At 47.0% G+C, this 13,828-nt stretch overlaps 2 protein-coding genes across 6 annotated transcripts in view; one reads left to right on the forward strand and one right to left on the reverse strand.

Moving 5' to 3' along the window:
• LOC116848778 overlaps positions 1 to 13,828 on the reverse strand; it is a 172,969-nt gene that overhangs the window by 73,875 nt on the left and 85,266 nt on the right. The gene's annotated exons all lie outside the window — the stretch shown is intronic.
• Positions 1 to 13,828, forward strand: part of LOC116848781 — a 156,516-nt gene that overhangs the window by 48,788 nt on the left and 93,900 nt on the right. The window lies entirely within an intron of this gene.

Raw genomic sequence — 13,828 nt, forward strand, 5'->3', positions numbered from 1 at the left:
CTCTCTCTCTCTCTCTCTCTCTCTCTCTCTCTCTCTCTCTCTCTCTCTCTCTCTCTCTCTCTCTCCCTCCCTCCCTCCCTCCCTCCTTTTCTTCTTCCCATGGAGCTTCGATAGATCGATAATTATTCAAAGTTTTCAGCATTCGCATCCGCGTATTTAGCTACGTATTTCTCACTATTGATGAATTCAGAAAGCAAGAGTGTGCATCAATTAACAGTGATGAGAAATGCACATCTCTAAGAACAAATGTGTTCCTGATTGAAGATTTTTAGTAATTGTCGATCTATCAGATAATAAGATAGCCAACGATATAGTTCTTTCGCGAACGCGGCACGTTGATTAGCCTCGTAGCGAACATTTAGGTGGGATCCGATTGGACACAGAGTATAATGATTGGTTGCATCTAATAATTCACCAGATAAATCTTTGTATTGATTGGCTGTGTCCAATTCCACCGTGGTCAAGTAAGATACGCTCGAATGTTTTCACGTTTGTACATACAAAACATACATCTCGGATGTTTTCATGTCGAGCAATCGCCATCAACAACCGCCATCGCCATCTTTCCGCGTGTTTTATGCGTCTTTTGTCTGTCGAAAGTGAATCTCGCGCGTAAATACGTGTCGGGAGTGCCGAGGCAGTAATGCGCGGTCGTCGTATCGCGAGTGTGTTATTAGAGAATCTCCGGGCTCCCGAGGAGATGCAACCGGTGCTTGTCGTGACGTGTTGAGCCGGCGTCGGTTACACCCATGAATATCATTCACGTAATGATAGAATCAGATGATCACCGGATTTATTAGTTGGGAATTAGAAATTCGCAATCATAATCAAGGGAAGAGAGAAAGATCAGATGACGCCAGAGATATACGCGGCGACGAATCTCGAGTGGTACACTCAGCCCGTTACCGTGAGAATGGAGGAGTGAAAAGAGGGGTGTAATAACTAGAGTGCGTCCGCGTCGACCGCGACACCGTTCACGTTTTGACGCGCACTTTCGGCGCTCGTGAGAAACTGCGCGACCATTTCGGATTTCGATCTCTTTGCATCGAGCAGCCGTCATGAACGCATCGATCGATGTTGCTCCGCGCGTTTTACGTGTCTCATGTCCGTCAGAAGTGAGTCTCGTGTGTAAATATATGTTGGGAGTGCCGAAACAGCGATGTGCGACCGCCAGAGCGTATCGTGAGTACGTGAGTAGCAAATAATCCTTGCATTTGTCTCAGTGTATGCCACCGCCAGTGGTCGTTGCGTCATATCGAGTCAACGTCTCACTCTCGTTATTATCTCTGGTTCATCCAAGCAGTAATAGTATCGGAATCGCCGTTCAATTTATTAATCGGGAATTAGAAGTGCGATGATAATCAGAGGGGAAAGAAAATTATATGTGATGCCGAATCTTAGACGATAGTGTCGGTCCGTTAGTGAGAGAGATAGAGAGGTATATAGAACGCGCAGTTTGTAACGCCATCACGGTAGTGACAACAATTGTCGGCAATCGACACGCGGCCATTTCGAATTTCGATCTCTTTGCATCTCGAGCAGCCGCCGTGAACAGATCGATCGACATCGCGCGTTTTACGTGTCTTGTGTCCGTCAGAGGTGCGTCTTGCGTATAAATATGTATATCGGGAGTGCCGAAACAGCGATGCGCGATCATCGAGACGTATCGTGAGTACGTGAGTAGCGAATAATCTTCGTATTTCTCTCGAGTGCATGTCACCGACGCTTGTCGTATCGTGTCGAGTCGACGTCTATTTTTCTCGTTGTTACCTCCGACTTATTCAAGCAATAAGTAGCATCGGACCGCCGTCGGATTTATCGATCGGGAATTAGAAGAGCGATGATAATTGGAGGCAAAGACGTCGATACAGATATACGCGCCGCCGAATCTTAGGCGGTCTGTCAACGTCGGTCCGCTCGCGAGAGAGAAGTGGCATAAGGTTGTCGAGTTGCTTGTACTTTTTATACTTTTACACCTAATGCCCGTTGCACACTAGTGCACTCCAAACACAAATTTCCCAAAATACATTCTGAAAACGTTTTCAGTAGGACATCATCAGAATATTCTTAGGACCTTTGAATTGTCTGAAAATAGCTAATATCCAATAAGTTTATTCATATTGAATTTTTTCATTTTATTGAACTTTCACATTTTAGTGCACATTAATTCTTTAGGGGTTCTAAAAATGGCGTCATGTTTTCCGTTCGTGTTACGAGTGTAAATGCAATTCTGATAATTTTCACTCTTGCTTGGGATCAAGTGTAAAAAGTGTATCAGAATTGCATTTACATTCGTAACACGAACGGAAATCATGACGTCATTTTCAGAACCTCTAAAGAATTAATGTGCACTAAGTGTAAAAGTGTAGAAAGTTCAATTAATGCGAATAAACTTATTGGATATTAGCTATTTTCAGACAGCTCACATCTTCAAAGGACGTCTAAAAATATTCTGATGACATCCCTCCGTCCTAAAAGCGTCTTTAGAACGTATTTTGGAAAATTTGTATTGCATGAGGTGCACTAGTGTGCAACGGACATTAGGTGTAAAAGTGTGAATAGTACAAGCAACTCGACAAACCTATAGAACGCGCAGTGTGCAGCGCCGCCATAGTGGTGACGGAAATTGTGGCCGTACGCAAATGACGCGCGGCCATTTCGAATTTCGATCTCTTTGCGTCAGTAGCCGTCATAAACACATCGATCGACATCGCTCCGCGTTTTACGCGTCTTTTGTTCGTCGTAAAGTTGTGGGTCTCGCGCGCAAATAAGTATCGAGAATGTCGAAACAACGATGTGCAATCATCGAAGCGTATCGTAAGTAACTAATAATTTTCTCGTCTTTCTTTCTGTTTCTTTCTCTCGCTGTCTCGCATGCGTTATCGCATGCGGTGCTTGTTACGACGTGTCTGTAACGACGCCGTGAGTCGGCGTCTCTCTTGCACTCGTTATTATCATCGATTCGCTCGTGTAGTGAACTCGTGTAGTTTTTTATATGGAATCGGATGATCGTCGGATTCGTTAATAGAAAGTTAGAAGTATTGATATCGTGCAGCCATTGCGCGAGAGTGTGCTGGCGTCAGACCGCAGACGGGAATATAGAGCGTTTGTTCCGCGTAATAACTTTTCTTTTCCCTCCGACGGCGAGAACGATGACGACGACGACGCGTGACGACGATGAGTGCGGGACAGGTCTCGCGAATGTTTCAAACTCCTCCTCGTTGTAACTTCGTAAATGGGGGAGGATTTGCCCGAGTCGACGGGCTCGATTACGGTGCCGCGTGCGAGCAGCGCGCGCGAGACGCGAAACTTTGCGGAATTCGGCGCGAAACGCCTAGCCGCGCGGAGGGGAGAGAGAGAGAAAGAGAGAGACATGAAGAGTCCTGAACACGTGGCACCGTATGAGCAAAGGCGTAGTACAAAGGTGCAACTCCGAATAACGGAGTTCACCTGTCTGTGGAGATGTATGACGTGTTGTTAAACAATTTTTTTTTTTCCCTTTGTCGATTGTAAATCGTCATCGCTCGGACAAATCGAAATACATATTTAATACGCTGTGTTTAATTGGAATGGATTATGATAATTGCATTTTGTATATATCGGAGATATGTAATACTGCATAATATTAAAAAACGAATATATTAATATACTGAATTATGTACAGAGAATATGATTATAATGACAGCGCAATGAGTAAAAGGGTAGATTTTTTATGCAAAAACGGAAATGTAGAAGAAAATTACTTTTTTTCACGTTTGAACAAAACGTTCAGGTCTAAAGTAAAAGTACCAATTTCAGAACACGAGCTTGATCCTGGAAATTCATATTATTTTGATCTTTAAATATAGATATCTAAATCTTTATTATAAAATACATATATATTAAATATATACATATATTTTATATGAAGATTTAAATATTTGTATTCAAAGGCCGAAACAATTAGAATTTTCAAGATCAAGTATGTATCCGAGAACTTAGACTTTTATCTTTATGTCTGAGAGAAAACACTGAGAGTAAAATATAAGTAAAATCGTAAAAATTTATTGATACTGATAACATATTTACTTAAATTTAAATTCTTTTGCTTAAACAGAATAAATTATCGCCTTCATGAGAAACTAACAAGTAAACTTACTTAAAAGGTACACTCTGATTTTTTTCTAATTTGGCACAAATGTAGAAGTACAAAAAATATTTAGGTTATATTTTTTCATTTTGGCCCACTTTGAGTTTCACGGGCAGTTTTTAATGTTCTCACTCCTATTATCAACAAGTATAACAAATATGTATAAGAAATAAAATTGAATACAATATATAGTTAAATAATTTTAATTAAAAGTGTCGGATTTTTCTTTCGGTTTGGCCGAGACTCGAACCATTTTTGACTAATTTAGCACAGATTTGAAATATTTCGATTGAAATCTCGATTAAAGAAATCTAGAATGGTTTGTGTCTCAGCTATGCCGATTTTGTTACAATTATTCAGCTATATTTTGTATTCAATTTTATTTCTTATGCATTTTTGTTGTACTTGTTGATGATAGGAGTGAGAACATTAAAAAGCTATAAGTTGTCCGTGAAACTCAAAGTGGGCCAAAATGAAAAAATATGACCTAAATATTTGTTGTACTTCTACATTTGTGCCAAATTAGAAAGAAATCAGAGTGTACCTTATGGATAGGTTTACTTGTAAGGTTTTCTGAAGGCTTCAAGAAAACATATCCTGTTCTCCTTGTTTGAAAAATATTTTACCTCCATATAATGTGTCATTAATACCCGTCGCGAATAAACTTTTACTATGTCTTGGATATTTTTTCCTCAATATAATCGACGATCTCAATTGCTCGCGACGAACGATAATTACTAATTGATCGAGTTTGCGGGGACAAAAAGACGACGCGCCACCAAGAGTCGCGTACTTCGCTACGCCTCTGTGCGCCAAGAAGCACCCCGAAGAATTTCACGGACGGGGTGAAGCGGAGGATGCGCGGTTCTCGACAAGTTTCCGAAAGTCGCCCATGAATATCCGTCGGTGAGAGCAGACAATGCTCTTCTTCGCCCTTGCTCTCTCTCTCTCTCTCTCTCTCTCTCTCTCACTTTCTATCTTGTCTCTGCCGCGTACCGATCTCGCGCGTGTATTCGCACGCGCGATACCTCGAAGTTTGATGGGTTGATGCCCTCAGCGTCCTCTCTCGATGCCCCTCCTCCCTCTTCTCTTTTTCTCTCTCTTTCTCTCTTTCTCGCGCGCGCCATGCATCCAAGCCGAATCTAATTACTCACCGATCCACTTCGCCCCCGGTTACTTAATTTGCCCCGTTTGCGCGACACGCTCGTGAGCGGGGACATTTATTCGCTCGTCTTTTACAAGCCTTCAGGACATTTCTCGCGTCTCTTTCTCTTTCGAGCCGTACGTATTAATTAAGGAGAGGGGGAGGGGGGCGATGACGAAATTAACGCCGCGCGACGTAATCGGGACTGGAGTGTGATAGCGCGAGATAGTCGACCCGGGGGTTCTTTCGCCGACGGCATTGAATTTAACGCAAATGCGACTCCACGAAATTCCCGAATAGCGACGGGACAAGATCGCGACCCGGACAGTAATCTTAGCGAAGTAGCGAACAACGCGAAACGCCGTATCGAGACGCTGTATCAATCGCATTCACATCCGGCAAAATAGCGGCGGAGACAGGGCGATACCGTACGAATGAATGGCAGCGAGCGCGGAAAGGGTGGGAGGGAGAGAGAGGAAGAGGTCGGAACTTGATAGGTGGCTACGTTTCATGGCATTCCCGGTATGTGCATTCATCGGAGATTTCAAATGTAGGAATTCGCCGTCATTTGCACGATCTGTGCATCTCTCTTAATTCCGCAGACCGGTCGTTACGGGCGTGTATCGGATACGTTGCTCGACTTAAGATCGAATGCCTCCAGCTCGGCATCTGCGCGGATTATTTTCGAGACGCGCGAGTCTCATTTCGAGCGACCGAGACACCAGTTACGGAGTAATTCGCGTTGTTTCCGCGAAATAGTCCGATCGATTTACGTCGAAATAAATCGTCAAGGGACGCGAATAAATTTAACAGCGAATTAATCGCGATTCTCGCGTAACTTTGTGCTCGTCCCGTTCGTCTGACGTTTCTTCTGATCGTGCTCGTACACACACACACACACACACACATATGTTCGTACGCTCAAGTGCCGGCCGTTTGCCTACGTAAAGAACTCTTCGGCGGCATCCTGCTTGCGTAGAAAATCGTAGACTACGGATTACCGTTATTGTTACCGTCCTGACGCCGGTATTATCGCGCGCCCAATTTTCCTCACCGCAAATATGCGAAAATGAGTCTTGCATGTAATCGCACGTGTGACTGCTGACGTGAGCCTTATACAATGCTCGCTTCTGCGTATCCTCCTCCGCGTCTTCCTCGCGCCGCGCTGAAAATTAGTCCCGTGAATTATGCCGTTATCGCGCGCCGGGTGAACGCGACGATTCGAAACGCGGCTTATTCGCTCCGTGGATTATGCATTTTTACGAATTGACCGGAGTCGAGGAATATCTCCGAGACTTGTACGGTGATCCTCGCCACGCACGCACCACGTTCGAAACAGAATTAATTAATTCGCTTTCTCGCGTCCCCGCAAATTTTCTGCCACTGCGAGCGAAAATGCATTCCCGCATGGGATCGTCGCCGGCAGTCCCTTGTCCTTCGATCTTTCGCCCGCAGCCTGTCGCCCCGAGAACGAGCGATTTTCAGCGAGAGAGGCAGAGGGAGAGAGGAAGAGAAAGAGAGTGCGAGAGAGAGCAGGCGGCCCTTTCACAAGCGAACGCGAACCCGCTAATTCATTCCTGGCGTGCGTCCCCGCCACCGCCACTGCCGCCGCCGCGACCGCGACAAGCGCGAAATAAATCTTCCCGTCGTTCAAACGACATTAAACGCGCGGTCGACGTCGTGCGATAAACGATCCGCGCGTACTATACAGCGGCGTATTCCATTAACCAGGCGGATTTCGCAAGACACGTGCGCGCGCGCGCGCTTCATTCAGTTTGTGACGCGCCTTTCTCGCCTCGTCTCGCCCGAAGGACGACGGCGAAAAAAGAATCGTATGTCGGGTAAACGATTGCAAAATATCACACACGTACGACGCGGCGATGAATTGGAGAAACGGCCGAACGGCATATCGGCCGGGTGTTAAAGACCGCGCTTCATTACGTCGCGTCTCAATTAACGCGCGACGAGCTCCCGAAGCCGCGGCTCGATATATTCGCATTAAAATTCCACGTATTCCTCGCGTCACGCCTCGTCGCTCGCGTGAGTAATCCGGCATTAATTACCACCGTCGGCACCGGACTCGCCGCGCACAAAACGACGTTAAGTGCGGCGACACGGAGACGCTGACTCTCTCACCTAATTTCGCCAAGGATATGTTTATGTGCCGGCTCCGCGGCCACGATCTGCGCTACCTGTGCGTAATTAAGTCGCCTTTATGTCGGATCTGTCAATTCGCCGATCCCGACCGGCTATCACGCCTCGTAACTTCGCCGTGGTCGCCTATAAACGCGCATCCGGCCGCGCGCACGCGTGTGTGTATATAAATAAATACGTACAGGAGCGCAAATAGTTCACACGGAGGGAAACACGATGAGAAATCAAATTGCGGTAACCCGACTAGAAATTTATCCCAGCCTCTTGATCGGGGTTGATCCCGGTCGGATCGTCTGGTTTGTACACGGAGAGAAAAAGATCTAAAAAATAAAAGTTATTTATTCGCGATGGGTACTAATGACATATTTACTTGCATCTAGATTTCTTTATTTAAGTAAAATAAACAGTTGTGTTTTTTCAAATCAAGAAATCAGAGCTGGAAGACAATATACATATTCTTATTTGAACAATATTTCATATTAGTACAAATAAATATGTCATTAATACATCTACCGTGAATAAATATTTTCTGTTTCGTAAATATTTTTTCTCTCTCAGTGTATACACTGAAAAAAATACTTGAAAATTTATTTGTGTGGAACAAAAGTTTATTTTGCAGAAATAAGCTTTGTTTTTACAATTAATTTCATTTTGCAGGAATAAACTTTATATCCCGCAAATAAATTTTCAAATGCTCTTTTCTTAGTAATGTGTTATCGACTTCTAATAAATCATGTCAACGTGACGATCATGACCTTATTAATAACCTTAGTAAAGGTTATTAATTCCGAATTAGGATTGATCTTATTAACACTTAAGATAACATCACTTTATGTAGACCAAATATTTGATTGGGATAGACTTTGGGTCAGGAGCATGGGGCATAGATTTTTCAGGGAATCGACAAACGTGAATTATTGACATTTTGATATTATCTGCACGTTCTGAAAAATTTGTATATACATGTGCAAAAGAGGAGACACAAAGACGGGGAGAAAGAATGAGGGAAATAATAACGGCATTGAATGTATCTTTAGAATTTTTCCGATCATTAGTCATAAAATGGCAAAGTTCCAAAACGATAAGTTCGAAGTGACAATTCAACGTTAGCTGGTGCGCGCGAACACGAGTGCGCCGGCTTCGCTTCCTGTGGAAGACGCGACCGCTCGGCGAGAAATACCTCGCGGTTTTCTCTCGAATGGCTCGGCATTAGCGCCCCCGGGTCCTTCAATTACATCTTACGCGTGTAAACTTTTAATCAAGTCCCTTTATCCGCTCGCGAGATTTTCAAGGGACTTCAGATTACATGGCACGCGGGCGCGTGCAGCACATGCACGCGAAACCTTTCAAAAGGCGCGCGCGACTCGTCGTTTTTCTCATTCGGATACGGCGCGTCGAGCGTGTGAATAACTCGACATTAATTTCTACTACGGTCGGTTCGGCGGCATGCAGGCAGCACGTCGTAACGTACGTACGTACGTGTGTTACACGATCGCATCTCCTTAATTCAGTTCCCCATAAATAAGTGACTTTTTGCGACTCCGTCGTAAATAAGGCCGGCATCGCCTCTGGCACTAGATACCGGCTAAACTGCGCTTCCTGCCAAGTCGGGATTTATGGATTACGCGGCGTTTCGGCTTAAGTTATCACGCGGGCGCGCTGTAAAGTCGGAGAAATATTAGTCGTTGACGGCGGATATGTAGCGCGCGCGCGCGCGCGCGCGCCATGTCAGCGAGACACTTCAAACGGTATCAAAGTTGCTCGTCTTACGACACTCGTTAAACTGATATCGTCGATGCGGCGACGACTGTGCGCCGTGCCGTGTGCCGTGCCGTTGCCAATTCTTCTCACCGAATATGCACGGCGCCGGGAAGATCTCGCGAATTCAATCCAGGGCCGCTGTTCTGCACTGCTTACCCACTGACAACTGTCGATCCGACACGCCAGCGGTGTCTGCCGTTAGCGTCTGTCGCAATTACGAATAATTTTGGATAATAAACTACGAAAAGTAGCAATTTTTTATAAAAGATTGAATAAAAATAAAAGGAAAGTTAAAAAAATTGAAGGCATTAAATTTTAGAAATTAATATTAAGAAAAGACCTTAAAAGCAGTCAGAGTTGGGACAATGAATGTTGATTCCTGATTGATCTGCATCTTGTTCGCTATTCTTTGGGATTCGAGGAACTCTAATAGCGACAGTTGTCAGCAGATACACCTGGTGGTCGGGTTTCTTATAAATTTCCCCGCCTACTTCTCTCATGAGGACACCGTTCCTCAAGATTCGCCTCGCTCTATAAAGAACGCGGAATTTTTCTCGAATAAGATTCGACCTCGGCGGGGTCGCGTATGCGGTACCGCGTGTTTTTCCTTTTTTTCTTTTCATCGCGATATGCCACGTGACGAGGGAGGAAGGGACGAACGCGAGAGATTTCGTACATCGTCGTAGCTCGCGGTTGCACCTCGAGCCCTTCAAATTCCTCTCTCGCGGAAAGAAGGAAGGTCTTCCTTCCGTCAGATCGCCGATCGCCTTTTGTCATTTTTTCCCTTGCCCGACCGCGTAATGCGCGAGCCGAAGCGCGAGTTGCGAATCGGCGAGCGTGACTGGCGGACTTTTGGCACGGGGCATCGTAAATGGTTTACGCTCGACGATGTGAGTCGAGGCGAGACGGAACGAGGCGATACGAAGAGCGGCGACGGCGAGGTCGTCTGCGGGGGTGGCGCGCTCGATTCCCTCCAGTCTCATTCCCTCTCTCTCTGCCCTCGTCTGGACCTCCTCGCTCTTCCCTCCCTTATAACATGCGATTTCCCTCTCTCTCTCTCTCTCTCTCTGTCTCTCTCTCTCTGTCTCTCTTCGCTTCTCTCGCCGCGGGAGTCGCTTGAAAACTCGGTCAAAGTCTCGTCGCCGCGTCGCGTCGTCTCGCTTTGGGGATTCGAAGGAAGGGTCGTTTCTCTTCCCAACCCTCGTCGCTCCTCCGCTCTGCTTCGCTCCGCACCGCACCGAGAGCCGCGCTCTCTCGTGCGTCCACCGACTACTCCATTCCGCGCCCTCTTTCTTCCTCCTTCTGTCGCTCTCGTAGGAAAGAGGTTGTCGGTGCCACACCGCCTCGTAATCAGACGCGAAACGCCCGCTCCGATTTCGAGAATGCTCGCCTCGTCTTTCGGAGAGAGGGAGAGAGACGGAACTTTTTGGGTCGCATCTCCTCGCGTCGCCCTTTTTCAGCGACCGAGCTTATCTCGTTTCTTCCTTCCTTTCTTTCTTGGCCGATCTCTCTGGCCGATCGCCCGCTACGTTCTCGCTGGTGGCTCACAAAAGGGCTGAAAGCAGCGACGGGGCGCTTTCGCGATTCTCTCTACCCTTCCCTCCCTCTCTCCCTGCCCCCGCATTCATTCGCTTCTCTCTCGAAAGAATCGCATGGCGCTCGACTTTTTGGGGACTCTGTGGCTCCACGCGTATTCGAAATGAAAATCGCGAGAAGACAATAAGTTCTGCTGTACGCGCTGACGTCACGGGAATGAACGACAGAATTCCCGATGCGTTCGTTTCGCGCCGGGAAAGCGAACCGTCGGAAGCAGTAGCGGACTGTCGGCTACATTAATCATTCCGTGTAAGACAATATCTATAAATATATAAAAGAACAATATATAAAAATCGTAGCAACAGTCGCGCATGTAATGCATGTTATTTCGAGACGGTCGCGACAGATCCGTATTTTTGTAGTCTTGGCGCAAATGCACGAATACGTGAAAGTCACACACACACACACACACACACGCACGTCCGAGTCCCGATCGTCGGTGACGATCGACGGCGCGGCGAACGTCGGGGTACAATATGAGGAGATTAAAAACACTTGGCGCGGATCCCGGTTATTGACTTTCGAAGTCACTCTCCCTTTTTTCGATAAAAGCACGCCACGGGGCGGCGCACGGGGGCACAGCAGCAGCATCAGCACGGCGCGGCGTGGCACCAGCGGAGGGATGGGCGAACAAAAAAACAGCGGAAAGAGAGCACTATCACTGGAACGACTAGCGGTAGGTCAGGAGCGCGAGATGCGAGATGGATACAAATCATAAAATTTGATTGGACCGACCTAGGCCGGGGTGGATGGAGGGTACACGCCGGCCGTGTATATCCGATATATCGACTCCGAACTCTCGCGTATCCTCCGCCGCGTATTTCCGGCCGACCGAGAAGAGGGTGTGTGGGCGTGTGTGAAACACACGCCGCCGATTCATTCATCCGTTTTCTCCCTTTCCACCGCCCCCACCCCCTCCCACCTCTTCCTGCCCCCTCCCCCCCCTCTATTAAAAGGCACCGTGAATCGCGCTCTTAACAAACAGCGGGAACATTTTCCCGGGCTCTGTCCCTCGCTGACGGACGATGGAGAGCGGGTCGCGATTGAAAAATGTCCCGCGATTCGCGTTCTTTTTCCGCGTGTGTATTTTTCGCGCGTATATGCGTGGCAGAGAGAGAGAGGGAGAAATTGTTGCGTAGGTATCAATGTATTGTTCAATATCAGTGCCGCTCCCAGTCATCCATGTAACGCGTATTGGAAATCTGATAAAAATTATTTCATCGAATTAACGGTATCGATTTCGCGATAGTACCGGGAGGAATACTGATGAAACCGGAAGAATGATGCGTCTGTATCACTCTTGTTATTATTTCCTTACGGGTTTTGTGACTCTCGCGCGAATCCGACGACGTGCACGCAGTTCGATTTTCGGATGAGAGCTTCTCGTGTCGGCGCGCGCCAAGATCGCTCTTCTCGACGAGGGAGAAATCGAGAGGAGCGCGGTTCGGCGGCAGGCGGGCGCGACAACGCGGCGTACGCTTCATTTGAATTACATGAAAATCGAGTGGGCTTCTTGAGGGCCGGCACGAGAGGAGAGAACAGCGACAGCCGCTCTCGATCGGCCGATCGATCGGCGTTACAGGTCCGTGGTGAGATTATCGCACCTCGACCGCGAGACGGAGTCGTCGGTGCTCGAGCGATTAAGAGAACGGCGCGGCGGGAAGGGCGATAGGGGGGAAGGAGGGCAGAGAGGGGGAAAAGACTGCGTCGAGGACGGAGACAGAGAGAGAGAGAGATAGGGTGTTCCTCTCTTCCTCTCCGGTGTCCTTTGTCCGTTTTAAAACGACGAGATGAAGATGGGCAAAAGAGAGAGAGAGAGAGAGAGAGAGAGGGAGGAAGAATCTCGCTCGAGGAAGAGGAAGAGGAGGAAGAGAGGGAGGAATCTGAAGAGCCAAACGACGGGAGATTATTCTCGACTTCTCGACAGTCGCGAGATGCGACAGTGGATTAGCTACCTGCTCGGCTTAACAAGGCTGAAGCGAAAATCGATTTCGTCGATAAGACCTCGCTTCGAGCGTTCTCTCCCCCTCCCCCCCCCTCTCTCTCTCTCTCTCTCTCGGTCTCCTGCTGCCTCTCTCGGGGAGAAATCAGCGATAAACAGGGGCAGGCGTCTTCAGTGCTTAGCTAATGACGCAACCTCGCCGGATACCGTAATGGGCCACTTCCGTATTTAGCCGAGGTCTCGCACAATCGCGCACCCTTAATTTTTCCGCGCTCTCAACTCGAACTCACTGCGGGTCGTGTGTGTACGTTCCGGTAAAGTGGCGCAAAGACGACCTGTCCACCTTGTGTGCCGACACGTTTCGAGAAGGTTAATAGAATGATATTAGAGTAGACGCGTTGCCAAAGGTTTCGGCTATCTCGTTAGCCGCGGAGTGTCACAAGGAGAGGGAGACGACCCACGTCTTCCGAACTTATGAATCTTCCAACGAGGGACGCGATCCTTACGCGGATACGCCAGATAGCGGAATGTCACTGCGTAACACAGCTTTGTAGCTATTACGAATTAATTCGAATATGAGCTGTCCTAGGCAAGCTCCGCTACGTAGGTAGATGGGTAGCTAGAGGTAGGGACGACGTTAGGCAGATATGGGTTAAAGGTTTAATTAAACTCCCGTAATGCGGCGGAGATCTTCAAAGTGCAATTACACAAAGTGGAATTGCCGCGTACACGTAATTATATCCCGTGGATCCTCGCGGTATTATCACTGGCAGACTATAAATTATCGATCGCAATGTAAACCGTCGCGAAAATAATTGATTACGCCGAGATAAAGCACACCTCGTCCGCAACGGGCTTGTTTATTTATTACATCGATATTTGTCACGTCGTGTCATCGGGGTGTGACGACGTCGCTATTTACGCTAAATCGGCGCGGAAGTATCGCCTCGCGTATTCGGCATAAAAGTAAACGAGCAAGCTTTTCATAAGACAAAAAGTACCAAAGGTACCAATAGGTCTTTAAATATATAAAATATTTAAACTTTTAACTTAGAATTATATATATATATATATATATATATATATATATATATATATATAT

This window comes from Odontomachus brunneus, unplaced genomic scaffold (assembly GCF_010583005.1).
Source record: "Odontomachus brunneus isolate Ranch 3 - 2012 unplaced genomic scaffold, Obru_v1 Obru_scaffold_100, whole genome shotgun sequence".
Taxonomy (NCBI): Eukaryota; Metazoa; Arthropoda; class Insecta; order Hymenoptera; family Formicidae; genus Odontomachus; species Odontomachus brunneus.